Below are 7,747 nucleotides of genomic sequence, written 5' to 3'. Positions count from 1 at the left end.
GAAGAGCGTTACTCTCTCTGCCTCAGTCTCTCTCATCTGACACTCTTACCCTTCTGCTACTCTCCTGTTTTCCTCTGTACCTACCTGTTTGGATGGTACCTGGCCATAATTCATCACTCTTCCTACTCCTTTATCGAGCATCAAGTCGTCTATCACTCTACCATTCTTCCATGGCTTTGATCTTTCCATACGATGATTGTGGCATACCTCAGCCATTTATCTAATAAATTGACTTTTAAACTCAATCTATCATGTAGTTGTCCTCTATCCATAATGAATTATCTATCATTTAGCTCCATATTTGCACACGTGTCACAGTGTGGACATTCTTTCTCAATGTGCACAAATAAATTCAATCAATATGCAGACTGTTTGCTGGGTGCCCATTGCTAGGCCATGTGTGGGGGAAATAAGAGGTGAATGACATCCCCCGGAGCCACAGAGGGTCCTTTTGCATCATACCATCATCACCATCCATGTCATCATTGCCAATCCATGCACTCTATCCAATCTTGCCATCCACCTGGGGGTGGGCTTTTTCCAGACTGGGAAGTCTGCCTTTTGCTCACCAGTCATCCTATGCATGCATAAATAATGCAGACCCATTTTAACTTGATGTTGATCTTAGATCTAGCCTATGCTGGCGTAGGGAAGTGTATCTGCTGGGCAAGCGTCTTGTGCATCAAATAACAAACCTTAAAGTTAAATGGAAGTTATTTTTAGGTTGTCTAGGCAAATAGCACAGAAGATGGGGACTCTAGAAATGTATCTTGTGCACATAGATACACAACACATACATGCCGGTGGGTACACACAATTTTGCACACACATCCTCTCTTTCTTCTGCCTCCACACCAGTGGCTGCTTATCCTGCTCACTTAAAGGGCCAAAGCAGACACATTAGGATGGACTCCTGTGCTACTTCGTCTTGTTTCCAGCCTGGGAGTCTCACCTCCCCACTCGGCTGTGAGGTCTTCTGGGACAAACTTGGGGCCTGCTTCTCTGTAGGCGTACCCTCCCAGCATGGCTAGCCCAAGGACTGGACACCTAGCAGCTGCTTGCCTTTCCTTGAGCTTTGGTGGCAGTTGGGGATTGCAAGTGGAAGAACTAGATGCCCAATGGTAGCCACTCTCTGGTAGCCCCCAGAGTCCATCACATTCCTTCTGCCTCCCCAATCCCCCCAGGAATCTGCCTCTCTTGCCCAACTTGGATGTCAGAGTAATGAGGGTTTTGTGTGTGTGTGGGTTTTTTTGTTTGTTTGTTTGTTTGTTTGTTTGTTTGTTTTTTCACATGGAACTCTCCTGGAGAAGCTGAATTGGGCAAAGAATCTGCCTGAAGCTTGTTTCCAAGCATCTCTGTCACCCAGGCATTCAACACCAGCCTGTAGCCAAGCCTTCTCCCAGTGCCCTGGCTAGCGATCCACCCAGTTGGAGGCAGTTTGCCATGTGCCAGCACTGTGGGTCCTGGATGTCCAGTAGGCCCAGTGTCCAGGGCCACCCCAGCCTCACAAGTCACTTTGTCCAAGGCCCTGAGGGAGGAACAGCTTGCTCCATAGTGCATGAAGTTGGCTTGTGAGATGGCCACCTTGTACCCTGGGAGCACTTCCCAGCAGGAGGAGGCCAGTCAAGGCCAGGACACCATTAAAGAAGCCTTGACTGCAGTGAGGGTCCCAGGGCCAGCTGGCCTTGTTGTGTCTGGACCCACACTGAGCCTTGATCCTGTCCACACACTAACCCCGGTCAAATCCAAGGTCTGCTCCTCTTCTGTCCTGGGTATCCTCAGGGCAGGAACCTCATCTAATGCATCTCTATCTCTCTAGGCTGCAATCAACATCGGGTGGGGCCCAGAGCATCTGCAGGGAGTGTCTGCAGCACAGAGCTGTCCCTGAGCAGAGCTGTTGTACCTGACACCGCTCACACCGCTCACCCAGCATCCCACAGACCCAGTGACCAAGCCCTGGCCTCAAGCAGTTTCCACTTGCATGCTGCCAGCCCCGTGCACATAAGCCATCTGGGGTATGCCAGGTAATGAATTACCTCCACCTTTGCTGCCTCTCAGGCTGGGCCAGGGATTCTCAAGCTAAATGTTTTGGAAAGAAATGAGCCTCCAGGGGCCAGCAGGTGGCATGGTGGTTAAGGTGCCGGAAACCCACATGGCTGACTACTCTTCAGGTCTTAGACCTGGCAACTTGCTTTCTCACTTTCCGTTTCTCTCTTTCTGTCTCTCTCTGGTCAAATTTGAAAAATCAAATAATAATGATAAACAACAAATAAAATTAAATAACTAAAATAATTCTTTAAAAAAAGAAAGAAAAGAAATGAGCCTCCACATGTCAGAGGAGGGACCTCCTCCTGGAGTTTGTGCTGCTCAGAAATTCCTTTCTTCCCACCCAGGTTCCCAGCCCCAGCCAAGCCCACCCAAGACCCAGCAGGCCAAAGGCCTAATGGGGTTTTTCTGTGCTTCTCCCTCAATGAGGAGACCCTGAATGCTCTTAGTATCTGAGGCTGGTCCAGCTGGAATAGCCCAGAGACTCTGACCCTGGGGCCCAGAGAGGGCCAAACAAGGCCCCAGACCACAGAAGCAAGTTTCTTGTCCCCGCCTACCAGGAAAAGCCTGTGCCCCTACTTAATGGTGTGTCTGTCCCTGGACTACCTGTGTGTAACCAGCACTGCCGCAAACGGAGGGCTTCTTGGGGCTCCCCAAACAATGGACTGCTCTCTGTCCCCACCCAAGCTCAGCCCCTCACCTCTTCCTGCTCTCGCTCCCTACACTCCAACACCAAGGTATCAATTTGGTGAATACCTTTCCAGTCCTTCTTCTTAAAACCTATGAAATTATGTGAGTGTTCAGATTAAAATGTACTTTGATCTTATAGATTTTGTTTGTTTGGTTGCTTACCATGAATGGGATCACACTGCAACTTGCTTGTCACTTAACGCTTTTCTTAGGGCCCTGTCTCCGCCAGACACGCGGAAGCACAGCGTTGCTTCTTCCTTTGCTGCCTTGTAACATTCGCGCTGTGCTTTATTTAGCTAGTCTTCTAGTGACGGACGTTCAAGCCATTTCTCGTTTGTCACTGTTACAAACAACACTGCAATGACTGCCCTTAAACAAATCTTCTTGTGCCCATATCCAAAGGTCTCCCTTGGGGAGATTCCTAAAGTAGAAATGCCCACTCTCATTCCTCCCAAGTTGGGGCAACTGCAAGGTCTCACCTTCATCTCAAGCAGCTCACTAGCAAATTCTCCTGAGTAAAAGGTATTTCTCTCCTCAGGAGGAACCTCTAGGAGTTGGCTCTACACCCTCCGATACTGCTGAGAGCCAGGCAGCAGCGTCCACCGCGCTGGAACATCCTTCACCCTCCCCGTCTCGTCTGAATCATTATCTTCAGGCAGGTCCATCTCCAGGTCTTTCTCATGAAATCCTCTTGACTATTTCAACTCCCAGGCTCCCAAGATGGCTTGCTCTACCTTGTCCACTCTGCAATGTTTAAGGATCTGTCTTTCTAAGTAGGTCTTGTTAGTGCAGAAATAGCAAGTCATAAATGCACGTTAATTCTAATAAAGCCAAGTCACTTCCAGCATGATGGCGAGCCCATCAGTAAATACATGGGAAGGGTCTTTGGAAGACTGTCAGATGGGGAGAGATTTGCTTATGTTTAGCAGAAGCCCTGAGAAAGGGGAAGGGCTTAGCTTGCGCTGTCCACCAGACTTTGGTTCTTGGACTGGACCCCTCGGCTCAGAGTGGAGTGTCTCACACTTTGACTCTGGCTGGGCTGGCCCCTGACTTGGCTGGAGTTACCGGCTGCTGCCAGCTTCTGGGGATGCATTTGGAGGCCCCAGGAATCTTCATTGCTTTCTGCCATCTGTGGCCACCGTGCCGGGTCTGGGAGTCTGAGGATGGACAGGTGGCATGGCTGGCACATTATCTAGACATCTCCTGGGACTGGTCGGTGCCATCTCAGAACTGGCTGACTATGGATCCAGAGGGGCGCCTCTCCCAGGCTGTATTCATAGTATACCCCAGGAAGAGCCAACTCTGGATCTGGCCGGGGCAGAGTGACCAGCCACAGAGCTCTGGGTAGCTTTTTTCTCTGTCCTAAACCCTTGTTGCAGTTTTTGTCCGGAGCGTAGGAGGCAGAAGCTGCTGGTTTCGTCCTCTCTTGAATGCCGAAGTGTGTGTTTTGCATAGGCCTTGGCACATATTAGGCACTCAGGAAATATTTACCGAATGACCAACAGAATGAGTGTTCATCCTCCTTTAGAGGAGGCCACCTCATGCCATTCCACTGACTATATGTGGGAGGAGAAAGACCGCATTCCAGAACAGAAAAGACCGAAGCGTGAGTAAATCTTACCTGCAGCTGTGTAACCAAGTCTTCCCAGATTCTGGTCTTTCCCTTTAGGAGTCCCACGAATTCTCCAGGAATCCTAAGGTTAGGGCAGGTGTTATGACCCAGTTTTTCTAAGCTCTAAGCTTGTGCTACTTCAAGTGTGATCTGACAACAAGCAGCATCAGCATCAGCATTATCTGGGAGCCTGTTAGAAATGTAGACTTTCAGGGTCAGCAGATGGCATAATGGTTACATCACTGGACTCCTACATGGCTGACCACGGTTCAAGTCCCTAACCTGGTGACTTGAAAATCATGTCAGCACATGTGTGTGCATCCCTAAGATCCCAGGAGGAGCATACAGGAGAAGACAATGTGGCATGGCCATTTCCCCTGGGGGACAATTTCTCACTTTCCCTCTCACCATCTCTGTCTCCCCACTCCTAGACTATGCACCCTAAGGCAAAAACCTCTACAAAAAAAAAAAGAAAGAAAGAAAGAAAGAAAGAAAGAAAGAAAGAAAGAAAGAAAGAAAGAAAGAAAGAAAGAAAAAGAAAAGAAGAAAGGCAGACTTCCAGGGCCAGCAGGTGGTGTCGTGATTAAGGCACTAGACTGTACATTGCCTACCATGGTTTAAATCCTAGACCCGGTGGCTTGAAAGTCACACCAGGTACATGTGCGTGCATGCCCAAAATCCCAAGAAAAGAATGGAGGAGAAGAGATTGTGGTGTAACCATTTCCGGGGTGGGGAGGTGATTCCTCACTTTCTCCCCTATGTCTTTTTTATTTTTTAATAAGTTTATTTATTCGTTTGTTTATTTATTTATTTATTTTAATTTTACCAGAGATGGACAGAGTGATAGAGAGAGAGGAAGTGAGAAAGCAAGCTGCCAGGTACAAGACTTGAACCACAGTCAGCCATGTGGGAGTCCAGCGCCCTTAACCACCATGCCACTTGCTGGCTCCATGTCTTTCTGGTGAGCACACATGCTCTATGGAAAAAAAGAAAAGAAAAGAAAAGAAAAGAAAGAAATGCATATTCTCAGGCCAGCCAGGCATCATAGAGGTTAAGGCATCTAGATCTCACATGGCCGACTGTGTGTGTGTGTGTGTGTGTGTGTGTGTGTGTGTGTGCGCGCGCGCACGTGCTCAAATCCTGAGAGGAGAGCAGAGAAGGGATTGCAGTATGGTCATCCCCCCTGGGGGGAGGCTGCTTTCTCACTTTCCCTCTCTCTGATGAGCGCATGTGCCCTATAGTAAAAAATTTTAAAGTAAGAAAGAAGTTCATTCTTTCAGGCTCCAGACTTAATGAATCAGAATCTGTACTTGAACAAGATCCCAGGTGGTTTGTGTCCATGTCATTGTTGGAAAAACACTACCCTATCCAGCGAGTGAGGGAACCTAGGCTGGAAATCAAACGAAGGCTTCTCATCTAGCACCTAGGGGGCTGCTAGAGAGCATGGCTAGCCACATGGAGGGCTTCCACTGATCTTGATGACCCAGAAAAATTAAAGTCAGATACAGTCCGTTTCCAGCCCTCGAATACTGCCTGAAACATAGCAGGCACTTAAAAAATATTCCATGAGGGGCCAGCAGGTGGCATGGTGGTTAAACGCTGAACTCCCACATGGCTGATCATGGTTCAAATCCTATATCTGGTGGCTTGCTTTCTCACTTTCCCTCCCTCTCCGGTCAAATATTTTTAAAAAAATGATGATAATAAAAAAATAAAATTAATTTTTAAAAATTCAATGAATGAATATTGAATAAATCTTCAGCTTTTTCTCAACTCAGAGTGTTTAGGGTATACTGAACTTCTGTGTGTGGACATAAACTGCAATTATTTAAGAGAATTTTTGTTCCAGTAAGGACCCCTAGAAGAACAGCTATTGTTGAGTGAGTGCTCAGCCAGTGCTTGGAACTGTGTGGACATGTTCTGTGTGTCACAAAGTGTGGTTCAAAGCCAAGGGTATCAAGAATGACCAGATAAGGTTGACTCTGTGGGGCAGTGGTAATACACTGCTCAATAGAAGCTGAATACCACATGGTGACTACAGTTCACGTCCTCAGCGAGGTCATCCTGACACAGTCCAGACATGTGCACAAGCACCCAAGATCCATCAGGCTGGAGGACTGACGGGAAGGGACTGTGATGTGACCAGACTCTGTGGAGGGTACTCATTTTTCTCTCTCATTCTTTTCTTGGTCTCACATGTGTGAATCCATGCTCTAGCATAATAATTTTTTAAAAAGAACAGCCATGTGCTTGTTAAGCATGCAGTTTCCTGGTCCTGACCCAGACCTGGCCATTGAGGTCAGGGTGGGGGAGCTGTGCATTTTAAATAAACATCCAAGTACACTAAGGTGTGGACATGATTATATCCCTAGTTTATAGAGGAGAAAACTGAGGCACAGAGATGGCAACTAACCTGTGCAGAGCTGCAGAGCTGGTGAGTGGTAGAGACAGGACTTAGACCCAGGACCGCCTGACTCTGGAGTCCACAGTTTTAAGCATATTGTCTATTACACAGGAAAACCTGAGGTCCAGGGTGACTGTAGGTAATCAACCAAAGAGATCAGGTTGTGTATATTTCATGTGCCAACGAAGTCTGCAACACTATGAGCTCTTAGAAGGAAAGTCGTCGGCATGCTCCATCAGTGTCTATAGTACCCAGTACCATGCCTAGCACCGACAATATCCTCAGTAAAAGTTGTTTGATACATGGAGGACGTCTCATTGTAGGTAGCCTCTTAGAACAAGCTACAGCTAAACACTTTCCCACACTCTCTTGAACCCAGTCCCATCAAGCTTTTATTCACACCACTCCATTCACATGGCTTTTGTCAAGGCCACCAGAGACCTCCATGTTGCTGAATATAATGATCGATTCTCAATCTTCAGTTTTTCTGACCCCTCAGCAGCTCTCAACATAGTGTTTTCCTCCCTCCTAAAACTCTTCTCATCTTCCAGGACCTCCCTCCTATCTCTCTGGATGTTTCTTTTATTTAACAACATCTTTGCAATTTCTCTTTATGTTGCAGTGTCCCAGAACACCATCCTTGGGCTCATTCTCTTTCTGTAGTCACTCGCTTGCTAATCTCAAATAGTCCTTTAGCTTCAAATGCTATCCTTCTGCGGGCCACATTTTTTTTTTTTAAATTTGCCAGAGGGCAAGTGTGCTCACCAGAGAGGTACAATCACCATCCCACTATGAGGACTGGTCATGCCTCCTTTTCAGCTGATACACACATGTGCCTGGCATGTTTAAGCTACCAGGTCCAGACTCAAACCACTCAGTCAGCCATGTGGGATCCAGTCACCTTAACCATTATTCTACGAGAATGCCCTGACTACTTTTTTTAAAAATTATTTTATTTTAACTTCAGTTATTTATTTATTTTTTAATTTGACCAA

This window comes from Tupaia chinensis, unplaced genomic scaffold (assembly GCF_000334495.1).
Source record: "Tupaia chinensis unplaced genomic scaffold, TupChi_1.0 Scaffold144346_1, whole genome shotgun sequence".
NCBI lineage: Eukaryota > Metazoa > Chordata > Mammalia > Scandentia > Tupaiidae > Tupaia > Tupaia belangeri.
This window is presented reverse-complemented; position numbering follows the sequence as displayed.